Source organism: Biomphalaria glabrata, chromosome 15, assembly GCF_947242115.1.
Source record: "Biomphalaria glabrata chromosome 15, xgBioGlab47.1, whole genome shotgun sequence".
Taxonomy (NCBI): domain Eukaryota; kingdom Metazoa; phylum Mollusca; class Gastropoda; family Planorbidae; genus Biomphalaria; species Biomphalaria glabrata.
In genome coordinates this window covers 14546334-14562778 of record NC_074725.1, presented here as the reverse complement: position 1 = coordinate 14562778, position 16445 = coordinate 14546334, and the positions used below count along the sequence as shown (strand labels likewise).

General features: G+C 34.4%; 1 protein-coding gene across 1 annotated transcript in view; it reads left to right on the top strand.

The window, feature by feature from the left end:
• The first annotated feature begins 7984 nt into the window (after nt 1–7984).
• LOC106055763 (protein starmaker-like) overlaps nt 7985–16445 on the top strand; it is a 65209-nt gene continuing 56748 nt past the window's right edge. The window contains exon 1 of the mRNA XM_056011875.1: nt 7985–8048. The gene's annotated coding sequence lies outside the window, so the exon portion shown is untranslated. The remainder of the gene's footprint in view (nt 8049–16445) is intronic.

The following is a 16445-nucleotide window of genomic DNA, read 5'->3' as shown; positions in this document are numbered from 1 at the left end:
CCCTCACTCCAAAGTTCTGGATCCGCTAGTGGCAACTTAGTCCTGAGGCTATTTAATATCTGTATTGATTGACACACTGAAACCTAAGACCAAACTGTTAACACAGAAGAATGGCAAGATGGTGGAGTATTTATTGAAAGCAATTAGCAAATAGAGTTATAAAATAAAACTCAGAAATACCTGTCATTCTAATTTTAGTTTACTTTTGTTCTAAGCAGACAATACTTAAGTAGACAGTTTAGCCTTTTTGTGGGGGGTCAATGATTCTGAAGACTTTGCAATATCACTTCTGTTTGTGGGTTAGGTGGATGATTTACTTATAAAGAACTTCTTGTCTTAAAAATGTAATCCAGTTTATAATTTAACACCGACACATTTCACATATAATCAATTTGTAAACGTTATTTTGGCTCGGATTTGTAAAGCATGCTATTTAGAAGCTGTGGCTTTCTTTTTCCTTTAAAATAAAGTAAGAAAATCTGTGTTCATTCATTCATCTACTCAAACGATCCATAATGTTGTATTTTATAATCACCTTGTTTTTGGTATCAACACTCTTTGCTACTATGCAATGCGACAATATTCTGATTATCAGTCAGTATAAGGACGTCACTGCAATGGAGCCAGTGGGTTGCAACCAGAGCACAATGTGGACACTGGTCAGCGAGTCCAAGCTTTCTTGTGCTATGACCTGTGCTTCCAATGTGACATGCGCTGTTTTCTTGTACAGCTCCTGGGCGTGTAACTTGTGTCAAGGTAACCAGGTAACCAATTTAGTTTTTAACTCCAATAAGACGTACTCTTGGTCGTATCAAACCTATGAACAGAACTGGCCACTGAATGATGTAGTCAACAAATATACGCAGCGCTCATTGAATATCACCAAGAAGATAACACCTGGGACCGTGGTAGGTAGACATTTTTTCACTAGCATTACCAATAACAATGAAATGTCAAATATACTGTATTATGTAAAACAATCTTTCGTCACTTCTGAATCAAATTTTGTTTATTTTCTTGTAGGTTCACCTGTACGGGCTTGTGCATAATCTCACTGGATTTTATATCAACTTTAAACAAGACATTCTCTCTACCAACGTCACATTCCTCTTCAGGGCACGGTACGCCCCTGGAACTTTGAATCCAATTATTGTATTAAACTACTGTGTCAACAATACCTATGGTCCAGAGATGAAACCAGTCATTGACCCATATCCATTTGTGGCTAATACAACAACTACTGTGGACATTTTAGTAACAGGAGTTGGATATAAGGTGTTTATAGACAGGTCGTTCTGTTGCTTCTTTCAACACCAGTTGCCCATCGAAAGCACCAATTTTATTTATGTCACTGGATACATTGAAGTATTTGAGTTTAGAATGTAGATTTTTCCTATAGACCAGTGTTTCCCAAACGTTTTCATTAACGGAACACTTCGCACATTCTGAGTATTTAGGGGAACACTTTGCTACGTTTTTTTCAGAGATTAATTCACGTACTGACCTATTACTACTAGTTAATTATTCCAGTAGTTCGTGGAACACCTATTCAGGCCTGGGGAACACTAGGGTTCCAGAACACAGTTTGAGAAACACTGCTTTATAATAATAATATTATTGATAATAGAACGAAACCGAACAAAATATGAAAACCTTATAGCTTGGAGATTAAACGACTATCTTATACTATAAAGTAGAATGTAAGGCGTATGTATGTATGCATGTATGTACGTGCCGAATAGAAATCAAAACCGTTTGACCAATCTTGATAAAACTTGGCACAAATGTTCCTTGGGTACTAACTTGAACCGTGACGTATGTATTGTAGCCCTAAAACAAACTTAAGACCCTCAAAACAAAAGTTGACCAACTATATGAAAGCATTATAACTTCATCGATCTAGGCTATGTTTACCATGTTTACATTAGAAAAGATCGAAAGGATCTAGATCTAGATCTAATTTTAAGAACTATACTTTGTGCAGATAGTTTTTTACTCTGACACATGAAAATACAAAATAAAGTCCATATCTTTCATTTTTTAATAAAATTAAGCGTCAAATTTGTGTTTCAAAATCATTTTTTTTTACATAAATTCATTCCTTATATCTGCGAATTTAGAATTCCTGATGTAGGCCTACATTCTTTCATTAGAAAATACCGTAATGTTACACATCTGTCTATTCCTAGGTTTAAAACTCTAATTCAACTCTAAGATGAGTTTTATACTTTAACACATGAACATACTAATTATAGTCCATTCATTTCATATTTTAATCATATTAACATTCAAATTTGTTTTTCTAAAGCATTTTTCATACATTCGTTCACTAAAGCTGGAAGCTATGTTGAGATATATTCATTCATTAATCACGTACTCTTCATGCGCATAGCAAATTCTTCATTCATAGCTCCATTCACACTATTGTATACATTTACGCATTCCGCATTCGCTTTACTTATATCATTATTATTTCGTTTAATTGTTTACAATACACTCTCAGTGACTATATCGACAGTAATACGCAACTTAAGACCCGCGGGGTGCGGGTAATATATGTCTAATGAAAGAAAAAAATAACAATATATCCTGTGGTTATATCAGCCAAAAAGATAGGGACAACTGACCTCCATATTCGAGGCCCTAAACATTCCTAAAAATGTCTCTCTAGCCTAGGCTAGTCTACTACAACTGTGCTTCAGTCAAAATTGGAAGCACTTTTATGTTGGTACTTTGGCTGTTCAGAATCCAGCGGGGGGGGGGGGATGCGAAATTGCAAATGCACCACCTTGCTTCCCCCTGCAGGCGCCCATGTTGGTCAGGCATTCCTGGATGGGTTATGATATGTAGTGCACAAACACATCTGACCGTTTCAGCGTAAATTTTGTTGTAATAATTATTGATTTAATTTAGCTTTAGCTGGGTACAAATCTTTTGGTCATTTTATTTTTTAAAATTTACATTATAAAAACTGAAAATACTAACAGGAAGTTTTTTTAGACAGTAAATTTTTAATTAACTTTGTTTTTTAATGTATGTTTTTTATTCCGTGCTACATATACATTATTTGTCATCTCCCTTTTATAGCACAAATTGAATCTCTAGTAAATGACATAGAAAGTAGCATATGGAATAAGAAATGCCAATTAATCTTTGCCTCAGAGTATTTTATTAGTTTGTGTTTTTGTATGTGTATGGTATGGTTCAGTGTTTTATTTATTATTACATAAGGTGCGTTGGTCCGACCACATACCAGACACAGAAATCTTAAAGCTGTCCAACATGCACAGTATGAATGCGACAGTAAAAAGGTCCCAACTCCGATGGGTGGGACATGTAGTCCGCATGCCTTCCCAAGCGACTTCTGTACGGGCAGTTGTGTGCAGGAAAGCGCTCCCGAGGAGGCCAATACAAGCGCTATAAGAGCACATTCAAGGAATGCGATATCGACATTCGCGGCTGGGAAGCACTAGCTCTCGATCGCTCCTCATGGCGTGAAGCTGTGAGTCTCAGAGTCTCAAGATTTGAAGCAAGAAGAGTGGCCAGGGCGAAAGAGCACCGAACCAACAAAAAGCTGAGAGAAGAAGCAGGCCTATCTGCAACTGACTTAACCCACCCATGCCACATATGCGGCCGGCTTTTTAAAGCGAGGATTGGAATTCACAGCCATCTTCGAGTCCATATGAAATGAGAAATGTGCTCATCTTCGACCACGAAGGATGAGCTCTATATTATTACAAAGCTTCAATTAACTCACTCTGTGTCTGTTTGTAGGGTAAAAAGTGTGTACACGTTATTTTTCCCACACCCAATCTAGTACCAAGCTGAAGTTTCGCACAATTATTTCTTTTACCTGACAACAAAAGAATCAATAACAAGAATTAACTAAGTAGTTAACTTTAACTATTGGTAATTATAATTTGTTTGGTATCTTGAACAAATGAAGAAATGGTACTTGACAGATGTGGTGGTTTGCGTAGAATTAGTTCCATTGAGGAGCCCTGATTGTTTATGCAATGGGCTATGTTGCTGCAGATAAAAATGATTTATGTGAAACGTCACTGACTGGGATATTTAATTTCGAGATTTTTAGGGCATGCCTGTGTCCGCCCAGCTTACACGTGCCCAGCTTACTTACGTGCCCAGCTTACTTACGTACCCAGCTTACTTACGTGCCCAGCTTACACGTGCCCAGCTTACTTACGTGCCCAGCTTACTTACCCGGTGACTTTTTACAGTCATGTTTAACATTGTGTGATTTCTTTGGTCAGTACGATCTGAAAACTGTTTCATCTAGGGCCTAGCTTCAAAAGAGTAACTGACCTCAGCTGTGGTAATTGAAGTAGATTGTACTGCCCACACAACCATCCTCGCGAACAGTTGGCTTGTGGACCTTGACATACTGAACAGAGGCGGCCTTAGTCCAAGGGGTGTCAAGTGGGGCAACCGCCCCAGATTCCACGCCTTGGTGTGGGGTGGGGGGAGGGGCAGGGGGAGGGTAGAGCACGATAATGACAAGCTTTTGTCACTGTCATGTCAGGGTCTTGCCTGTATTTAAATTACTTAAGTATTATTAAGTATTAATGTATCTAGGTATTAAAGTAATTTAAATAATTATTATTACTTTTTGTCCCAAGTTCAGCCCGACAGTCACACCATACACACCCAGTTGTGCATTAACCAATAAACGATGTGTATGATGATTTAAATTAAAAATATGAATTCAATCTAATGATATTTCTACAATGAAAAATGATATATGATCAACAATAATGATAAAGAAATATGAGTAGGCCTACATATAGCATGGTATGCAAAATCAATACTTATAGTAAGATTCTAGTAAATACTTATGTATTTAAAAATCAACAAGAATAATTCACCTTAACTTATAAGGTTCAGTAATATTGTCCACACAGTGACAATCTTTCAAGACAACAACTGGCAATACAAGTAGATTTGGCTTCCAGCTAAAGATACTGTCATCGACGATCCTCAGGTGAAAGTTTATAGTAGCATCAAAAACTCACAACTTCATAAAGCACCACCAGGTCTGAATATAGCAACTCGCAGTCTGGAATCTGGAACCTCAGACTCGTAAATCAAACTTGAAACATCGGACAGATGAAAACCTCAGTCCTATAACCTAAAACTGAGATCTCACTCCTGAAACCTGAGACTGAAACTTGACACTAAGACTGAGATTGAGACCCTATACAAAGATTAAGAACAGACTCTTCTAATCTTCTAATCTATATACAAAAAAATACGAATACAATCGAATCCAAATAGAAATTAACCACACAATATGAAATAAAACTCACCCTAAACAGGGATCAAGATAATCCTTTAAGAATATCTACCAAGGACAACGATAAGGCTATCCAATACCAGATCCAAGGAGAAATTCAAGGGCGGACAAAAATATAGCTTGCTTCAGTCTATCAACATGGCGTGAATGCACCAGACGAGCTAAGACAAAATACGTCATAAAATATTATGACGAAGCGACAAGGGGAGATCAGCTACTACACCGAAATAAAATAACGCAAATTGCGTCATCAAGAGTTGATGAAAAATGGCGCCACTAAACAGTGAAAATTCCCAGTAAGACTAAGCAATCAATTCAATAGTTGCGACAGTCAGCCCATCGTACAAATAGTCGTGCTATGGCCTATGTCAGTAGCCCAGAATTCCACGCTTTGCCAAGGCCGCCATTGGTGCTGAAGAGAAACTTAACTTCTTTATCTTCTTCTAATTCTTTGTTGTAATGTAGTTCACCTCTTAATGTTTTAAGAGAAGAAAGGGGAGGTAGCTTCTACTGTTTAAATAGGCTGTATAAGAATAAGTTGAATTACACCCCTTAGAATTTGAATTCCGAATTTTAGTTTGCAAGTCAGTTGTCTGGGAAAAGAATTACTAGTTAATTTGCCATTGTGGAAGAACTCTTGTTTGAACGTTATAATTTTCTGGATTATTCTCTTATAAAATTAGAATGTCGAGATGTGCTAAAACAAGCTAGGGCTGTAAAGCCACTGGGATGGATGGGTGTCCTAAAATTAAATTTGGTCTTGAAAATCTTTATCAAGAACAGACACTCACCGGATATTTGCGCGTGTAAATGCCCTATTCATAAAGAGTTAAATAAATAAATAGAAGTTTAGGAACATTTTGTCGTGTAAGTCTGGATCTATAGGCCTAACATTAGAAGTTTATAAACTATGAGTAGATTTATGCACTCAGTTAACTAGGATATTTTTTCGCGGGCTAGAGGAGGTAGGAGGGATAAAAAATGTTAATTATTTTTTTTTAAATCTATGATTATTAGTTATTTATTGCTCTTACAAAAATTTGTCGGCTGTATAAATAAGGAATCGTCTTTTTGTAAAAAAAAAAGTTTTTTAAAAATATATTTTACATTTAAGTTTGCAAAATTACAAAAGTTCTTTATAAAATAATTCACTCAAAGATCTGAACGAACTAAATTACTTTGATACAAATATACATTTGTTTACTGTTTTCTATATTTAAAAGTCTAGATTTATGTAGGCCTATCATTATATCATTATACCTTCATTTAATTTTAACCATCATTGCTTTTTCGCTGAGAGGGGGGAATTTGGGCGGCAATAAAAAGTTCCATTTTTTTTTTATTTTTAATTTTAATTTTTTAATCATCATTTCTCATTAGTTAATTAAAGAATGTGGTTCAGTGTCTTGGAGTGTTTCTAGGGTAAGTGATTTTACTTATGACTAATGGAGTTACATTATTCAAATGTTAATATTTATTTGTCACAAACCTTTAAGTGCTTTTAGATCTATTTTGTGACTGATTTAGTTTCTTTTACTTTTGAAGTGGAGCCTAAATGGTATTTAATAACTTTTTTTCTAACAAATTAAACAATAATCAGCCTAAAAAATTTAATAATGTACGTAGATATTGATCTGTATAAATATTAACAGCTTTTCAGAAATAATAATTTTAATATTAATACTAATAAAGCGAAATTGTTTTCCAAAAATTTAAAATGATGACCTTTGACCTAAGCCAATCGTCTTGGCAATACAACATTAAAACTAACAGTTAACAGTATTATTGAGTATAGATGTAGATAATTATTGATAATAGATTCTAAACCTAGGATATTATAATCATAGTAGAACTAGATAGATCTATATATTTTAGATTCAAATATCTTTTTAATGGATTCTATATCTAGACTAGATTGCTTTATGATTATCCCCTACGGCCCTAGACTAGACTAGTTAGTATTTGCTCTTCTACAGTCTACAGAGACTGACAGTCAGAGACAGTCTACATGATGATGACACATGTGCACTCTCAGTCTCAGTGACTCTCGTACTAGTTAGTACGTTACTGTCGCTACTATTTACTAATTACTAGACTCTAGCTAGAATCTACGTACTCTTGCCTTTCTCTTACTCTTAGACTTACTTAGTCTTATATTGATTAATTGAATTTTTTTTTTCGTTAATCATTCGACGGTTGGGTCCCCGCTGAACACAGTTACATTAGTTACAATGCTATGTTACGTAGTATGCAAGTGGCACCTCCCCAGGACATACTCACACTGCATACTCTAATTATGATATTAATTATTATTTATTGGAACTAGATCTAAAAATTCTAAATCTAGAATCTAAATAATCTAATCACTAATCTAAAATTAGATCTATGAATGATCATTATTCAGTACAGCCTTAGCCTTAGTAGAGATACAATGATACAGAAAATTAAATTATGATTAGATCTAGTCTATAATCTATTGCTTGGCTCTAGATATCTAGATCTTATATAGTATTAGTATTAGATCTAGAATCTAGTACTCTGTAGATCTACTGTCACCTAGATTTACTAATGATTTAGAATGATAATAAAAAGAATATAGACTCCATATGATGCTAGCATATATCTATCTATATAATTATACTATATATATATTATATATTTATAGATTCTATATAAAATATAGACTAGTATAATAGACAATCACAATGCCTGAAGTTAAAGGATTTCACTTCTTTGAGTAAGTTTTTTTTTTTTATATTCATATATCTAGAGATCTAGATATAGATATTAATAATTAGATGTAGAATCTAGACTATCATCTAGATCCGCTGTTATAATTATTTACTTTTATCTAGATTTCTACATATCTAATCTACATATTATATATAGGCCTATATATAATAATAATTATTATGTAATTATATATGTTTTAGTATTAATACTTTAGATCAGTGATGGGCAAACTATGGCCTGTGAGCCAACACTGACCCCTCCAAAAGTTTAATTAGGCCCGCCACATGTTTTCAAAATAAAAATTTTAAAAGTACAAATTTCCTTCAAAATGTAAGAATTGAAGTTTTCTGTACCAAATGAACCATTGGAATAATATTGCAAATTTTTATTTCCATTATACACTCAAAGTTGTTGTCCCATTAGTACAGTTTCATAAATTGCCTAAACTAAATCCTTGAGTCCACCCACCCTTAAAGGGAACAAGTCTGACATTTGTAAAAAAGTAAAAGCAATTGGTCATTATGCTGGCCACGGAACATGACACCTTCTTTAATGGTTACAGAACCAGAGGACCCGTAGATTGCACAGTCTAAGAGCCTACTTCCTTTTGATTTTTTATTTAAATTGTATACTTAAATATTTTAGCTATAAAATGTTGGATAAAAAAAGCTAGAGATTATTCTAAATATGTTTTTCAAGAAGCACTTTTATTTTAAACTTAAAAACAAACCTCTGATGGAAGAATTGCTCAAGTTTACTTTTAATAATAAATATGTTTGAAGCTGATTCAAATAAGATGAACTATTATCGAGGCACTCATAGCTTCATACAGCATTAGTTCTAGTTAAATTGTGATATCGTTAATTCTTATTTGAAATTTCTGTACTTTCTTAATAAAATATTTTTATAATAAAATAATTTGGGCCCGCCAAAATTTTTCATTCATTTTTTGGCCCACTTCAAAACGTTTGCCCTTCATTGTTTTAGATCATAAACCCAGACACCTAGCCTTTCAAGATCTTGATTTCTTGATCTATCTAGAATAGATCTATCTCTATCTTGTCACTTTTGTCCAAAAGAAAAAGTACCCCATTCAGAGTTTTCGATCTATTGAGATAATGTACTTTCCCCAACTAATTTCAGAGTTGGGTGGAATAAGGGGGTCCGAAAAAATCCAGAAAATCAAAACTTAAATTTTTAGCCAGTTTCATACCCTCCCCCCTTCAATTTTGTCTAATGTTCAGATTTTTTTTTCTACTGTTCAGATTTCATTCATATCTGTAAGATGTTTTCAAATAACAATTTTTTGTCAGGTTACTTCTCACTGAGAGTTAGGAACTAAAAAAAAAATTTTTGGAGGAATGACAGTAATTAGCAAGCTTAGTGTCAGTGATAAAACTATTCTTTCAATTTTTTAAAGTGGATGTTTTGTTTTAAGCTGCCTGTATCACGAATGCTGATGTTAAAAATCAACAACAGTGTCTGTACCAGTAAATGCATTTTTCTACATCTTGTGATGATTACAAATGCATTTATTTGTTTTATTAAATGCCTAATTATTTCCCCACTCTATGACATGAGTACAACATAATTTAATATACGAGTTGGGTTATCCGTCACCTGCATGCCAAAGACAGATAAAGCCTTGCAAAAGCTTATAAAAGCTGCCTAGTCATGTGATATGTGCACTAGACAGACTTCAGTCTATCTCGGATTAAGCTGAAATTGTGCACAATTATTTCTTTTACCTGACAACACAAGAATCAATATAGAAAAATTAACCAATTAGTTAATAAACTATTGGTAATAAATTATTTTATTTAGTATCTTGAACAAGGGATAGAAATTGTACTTGACAGATGTGAACTCTTGAGACCTGAGTGAAAGGGTGATACCCAGTTTTAGTTTTGTGTTGTCTGTCTGTCTGTCCATCCATCACGTTTATATCTCATAAACTCGAAAAGATAGTGAAAATCCCACATCATGATATTTTAGACCTTTCAAAGTTCTAATGCAATGGCTACTTTTTTTCTTTTCTGAAAGAGAAAATTTTAATTTTTAAAATCAACTATGCAAGCAGTGTTTTCATAATAATACACCATTTTTACAACTATTCACTTTTAATAGTAAAAAACTCGGGAGACAATTTAGTAAGGAAGATACCTATTTATCATATATTTAACACATTTATGCCAACTGTTTTAGATTTTGTGTCCAAAAAAATGTTTTTATTATTTCTATTGCTAAGTGAGTAAGTTCTGTCATACTAACTACTTCAATTTAAAAATAATGTTTCCTTTTTTTTTAAAGAGAAAAAATCTATTTAGTATGACTATAAGTGGACTATAATTTAAAACAACAATACATTAAGTAATTTTACATATTACTCACGTGAACTGCTGCACGGCTGCGCATGAGGCACCTAAATAAAGTTTTTTTTAAGGGAAACGTTTTATCTGTTGAGGCTTTGAATGTTAGATTGGCCCTTTACAAAACAATTAGAACAATTAGATAATCATTCAATAACATCAGTTAGGCCAGGCTCCACCTTCGTCTACCAATTGGTCTGTTGGACCGTTGGTGCACCACACAAGATCTGTCAACCGTTTTTCTCCATTCCTCTCTATCCTTTGCCTTTGATAGAATTTCATTCACTGACAGGCCTGTCCATTCTTTGACGTTGTCTTCCCATCTATTTTCTCTGTCTTCCTCTTCATCTTCTTCCTGGTACTGTTCTCTGAAGGAAAGTCTGTGCGAGTCCTGAGGAACTTGTGATGTGGCCATAGAGTTTGTGTTTACGTTTTTTGACAGTGGTTAGCAGGTCATCATGGGGTCCAATGGCTGTATTAATCCTGTTTCTTATTTCTTCATTCGTGATGCGGTCTTTGTGACACCCAGGATTTAACTAGATCTTCATAACTATCAGCTCATTGAATACATATGAATATTAACAATGTAATAATAATAGGCCTAATAATAATAAATCTCCGTATCCTGTGGCATAAGTATCAACAGTATCGGCAACACTTTCGACATGTAGGCTGCATGTCTATTCTTTTTGTATTCATGGAGATAGGGCTGTAGTTGTTGTTTGTAGTTCATAGTTTCTGATATTCTTTCTGAAAATATTGAAACCTGCCTTTCTACGTGCATGAGTGGGCCTCTGCGGAGGCCGATTTTGAGTTTGTGTTTCCAAACAGTCTTTGTAAATTTGTTTCTTATGCATTAAAAAAACGATCATGTAAACATTCACCAAGATACCCCCATCTTCCCTCCCCCTATCACAAATGGTCGAGACAAGGGATAGAAACATAGCGCATCGAGAAAGCTAAAAGTTAAACAATTGTAAAAATATTTCTAATCCCACAGATGTATTATGTCTAGGTCAATCATACATATAATTACATGACTGATCCAAACAAATCGATACAATTACACTTAAGTCGATACAATTACACTTAATATAAGATTTGTTTTTATTTTTAAAGTATTGTTTTTAAAAAGGTTTTTCTTGTTTGTACCGAAAGTGTCTACCGTTGCGAGAGAATAAAGAGTGCAATTTAATGTAACAATATCATTTTGTGCTAATAAACAATTAAAATTTCGCCATTTATTAAAACTTATTGGGAATAATAAAGTAAGAAAACTTCAATGCGTGAAAACTGACCGCTGGTTGTGTCGTTTGTAATGATCAATGCGTAAGTCTCTAGTTCTTCCAAGCAATAACAGGCTCTGATTTAGCTTTGTTTTTGGTCAACCCCAAGTGAGAATATTAATCATTTATGCATGAGTCAGTAAGTTAGCCTTTAGACTTTTATAGCTATCAACGCTCTAATAGTCTGGAAGTAAGCATCTAAATGTTGTATTAATTTATGGATGAAATATGAAAACTAATCTTCATATCCGCCTTTAGTTTACTTTGAACTGAAACCCGGGTTTCTCCATTTCTGGTTAGTGTCATTCTTGCACCTGATTGTTCTCGCCCATGTGACATTGTTGTGGGAATGATATAGACTCCAGAGTTACGTGTCCATGTTTACATTTCTCTTGTCAGTGACGCTGTCGACCCCTAAGCTACTTGGCACCGCCATGATCGAAATGCAGATCAGAGTGTTTCTCAACTTATTCTGCCAAATACCCTTGGAGTAGTGTGCTTACAATTCGTCGTTGGGTTGTAGTTTCAGACAGCTAGTCAAACCTTTGCGGACGTATTTTATGTTTCATAACACACAACTGAAATACAACTTGAACAGACTATTTTTTAAAGATAACATCCAAAATAGATTAAAAAAAATATATTAAAAAAGATTATCTATGGGGAATAAATCCACATTTACAGACAAATATATCAATACTGTAATAATTATTTTCTCTTTTTGGATATCAAACAAAACTAATTGGTAGATTCGTGCGTTGCCTTCGACATTAAATGATTGAGCAAAGTTTCAACTTGATCCGAGAATGGGAAGTGCGAGAAATAACGTGTCAAAATGTGTCTCAGAGTGATTTGAAATAAGCTTTGTAAAAATGGAACTTAACATTCACTGACTAACGTATAAAACGTTTAATTTCAATGTAGAGATGTGTAGAAATATGTAGAAACACAAATGAAATGACAGTATGTCAAAATATCTTTCAGCTCACTTAAAAAAAAAAAATTACAATAAACCCACGTCGTTCTGCCAGGCGTCACTTGAAGGTTTCGTCAGAAATCCTCAGCCAATAGAAACTCGCCCGCGGCGCGCGCGCGCACGCACGCACGCACACACACACACACACACACACACACACCAACCCCCCTCCCTCTCGTAACTAGTGGACTTTTTTTTTACTTCATAATATCTCCCCGCTTATTTTTCTGTCATACTATTTACATATACACAGACACAGAGTGACTGTTCCTTCTTGATGAACAATGAAATGTCTGCCAAGAATCTCACCAAGGTATTGGACTCCAGGTTGGGTGTCATTTGTAAGCGGTGATTTCTGCTTGACAGTCGTGTAAAAACAAATGAGACTTTGCGTTACAGATATTATTTAATATCTATCTATCTATCTATCTATCTATCTATCTATCTATCTATCTATCTATCTATCTATCTATCTATCTATCTATCTATCTATCTATCTGTCTGTTTGTCTCCATATCTATCTATTTATATATATACCGGTACGTTTGTTATACATGCGTTTGTTAACCCATAGCAATTTTTAAGCGGCTATATGGCTGTTTCCTATAAATGGGCCGCAGATGTCTTGCCAAAGGATGTTTCTGACACGATGATCTCATTCTCATATATCGGGTTGGACGAATTGCTATTTTCTTGCTAAAACTACTATCATTATCATCATGATTCTACTAGGTTCACTATTACTTTATTTGTTTGTAGCATCAACAAATTCTATGACTATATCCAAAAACCTGCTACATTGCATGGCTACTCTCTCAACACAGTGAACGTCTTCCATGATGGCACTTTTTTTTTTGTTTGGTTTTTCTACGTTGACAAGCCTTAATAGTGTAGATCAGTGGTCTTCAACCTTTTTTGGCCTACCGCCCCCTTTTCGAATTTTTTCTTAAAAAAAATCCGCCAGCGCCCCCCTCTAAGGAAAACAGTTATAAAGAAGCGTGAGAAGGCAAATTTGAACAAAATATCATCGTTCTATTAATTTTTATGCTGTCAATATCCCGCTTGAGAGACGACCGCATGCCAAAAGCGATTGTTGTGAACTCCTTGGCCTATGACTGACGAGCTTTGAGGGGCCCCTCTCCCCCGTGAGCGCTATAAAGATTTTTTCAGGCGCCATTTCGCTCTCACTGGCATAGAGGAAAGTACCTGGCAGCATTCTCTGGCAGCAGCCTCTGAGAGAAACAGTTCGAGAGCTCTTACAAAAACTGCGGGACAAACATTTCATACTCAAAGAAAAGCCAGCATACAACGGCTTTGTCTGCATAAAATTCGGGAAAATATGTAGGTCGCAGTTGGGTTTCCGTAGTTATGTGAAACACTGGACTCTGCCGTAATCTTCGGAATTAAAGGCAAAAACAGCCTATATTATCACTATGCAAAAATTATGTCAAATAATTTGCAGTGATTACACACAAAAATTAATTGTAAAGACTATCTTTCAAATCCTAAGAATAGTCTCCGTTTGAAGTTTTGAATATTAGAGCCTACTCTTTTTAGGTTTAATTGTAAATTTAGTTTTAATTTTTAATATAAATATTATTATTGCTGAATTCACTACAAAATGAAATTAAGCTAATGGTAACCTTGTGCCTCCTGTAGTCTGACAATATTAGAAATTTCAAGCTTTAAGTTAGCCAAGGCAAGGCGAAGGTCTCCTCTATTTGCTACATCCAGTCTATTTCTTTGCTTATTCATTAACTTTGTTACGCACTAAATCTAGGTTAACCATGTATGTTGATGGAATAGCTAAAACATAATTCCATTTTCGACCAAAGTTTGGAATTTTACTGAAACATTTAAATGCAGCCACATCTCTGTTGTGCCTCTAGGGGCGTAGCTAGGAATTCTTGACATCTTTGGAGGCCGATGCATTTTGCGTAATATTTAATTTAATTAATTAAAAAAGCAATAATTTGAGCCCCCCCCCTTAAATGGGGGCCGGGATTTTCAAATTTCCCCTCTCCCCCCACCCTAGCTACGCCACTGTGTGCCTCCTATGTTTACATTCTTTTTTACTGAAGACATGATTTTGTAAATTTATTTTTTCATGCAACTCAATTTGAACGTCAGTAACAGATGTTTTAATATCTGTCATTTATATATATATTTTTTTTTAATTTTAAAAGCGAATCTTAATTTCTTCATAGAGCATTGTTATGTGAATTGCATAGATATCGGTGTCCTTGTGCAGTAATTCATTTGTCAAAAAACAAGTTATGTGAGATTGTAAAACTCTTTAAAATAGATTTAATATCTCGATAAAAGAGAAAATGATATTATCAATAAAAGTCAATCTCTTTCCTAGCCGTCGGAGGTTCATTTCATTCATTGGTGTTAGATGTCTACCGTGTAAAACACTTTTTTTTAGCCTGTATTTAGTCATCGCTCATAGTTGAATCTTCCCGTTTCTCAAAAAAATAATTATTTAAGAGCTTAAAAAACGAGCCATAACCATTAACAAACCCCTTTCGAAATCCAGCGAACTTCAGTTTACAACAAGAGTCTAACACCTTTTTCATCATTTGTTTCACAAAACTGTTGAAAGATGCGCTTATTTTCGGCATGGGTTTGTATTTTATTTACAGTTTTATAATTAGATTCAAATAGAAATGAAATTGCGGCTAAACTTTTCTTGTGTATCATAACTCACAATGTGAATAGTGAATAGATTTGTTCTTTATTCTATAATACCTAAGAAGTCATTGTAGCGTCCAACCACTGATGGTTTCCTATATGTCCCCATAAGCTACTTAACAAGACAATTTTGAAATAATATTTCATCTCTAACAGAAAAAAAGTCTTTTTGTGTTACACATGTTTTAAAATAAATTTAGATTTAATCAAATTTTTTTAACAATATCATAAGAATTTTTAAAAAGCTATGCATTTTTCTAAGAAGCCACTAAAACATATCCTGCTTTGCAGTTTTTTGTTTTAATATTGTTTTGATTGTAGATTTTTATAATTGTTCATGAGTATTCTTAAATTATTTTTGGATATCGCAATATGTTCGTGAAGCCGACTTGGTTTCATAACCTCATCTGAAAATGCCATTAAAGTAGAACTTACTATTTTTCTAGTGGCAATTCCCTAAATCTCAAGGAAATATTACATGACACACCAGTGAGTTTTCGTAATATTGTATCAATGTTTTTTTTTGTTTTTAAAAAGTTAAATTTTTTTATTAATTGTTACCTATAATGGTTTTTGCAATTAACATTTACATATTAATATATTAACATATGCAGATAAAATAAACTATAATCTAAAAGGCGTATTACCTACTTTGTTTATCAAATCTTAAACGTTTATATGCGCGAGATCCATAGACAATAAATACTCTCCAATCATAGCAAAACAGTAAGAATTTTAAAAATAGAAAATGGGATTCCCGAACTCAATTTCTAACGCTGTTCCTATTCTTAAATTAGAAACAAGTTAACTATAATTTGTCTATATTTAGTTTAATGTTGGAGAATTTTAAAATTTGTTTTGTTTCAGAGCACCTTTAGTTTCTTCTTTCCGTCTGTATGCCCAGCGCCCCCTTACCGCCCCATTTTGTGCCCAGCGCCCCCCTACCGCCCCTTTGGCTCTCAGCGCCCCCCAAAATCTCGAAAACGCCCCCTAGGGGGCGATATCGCCCCCGTTGAAGACCACTGTAGATAGTGTGGCGGTTGTTGACCTGTGACCCTTATTGCACGCCTTCTTTC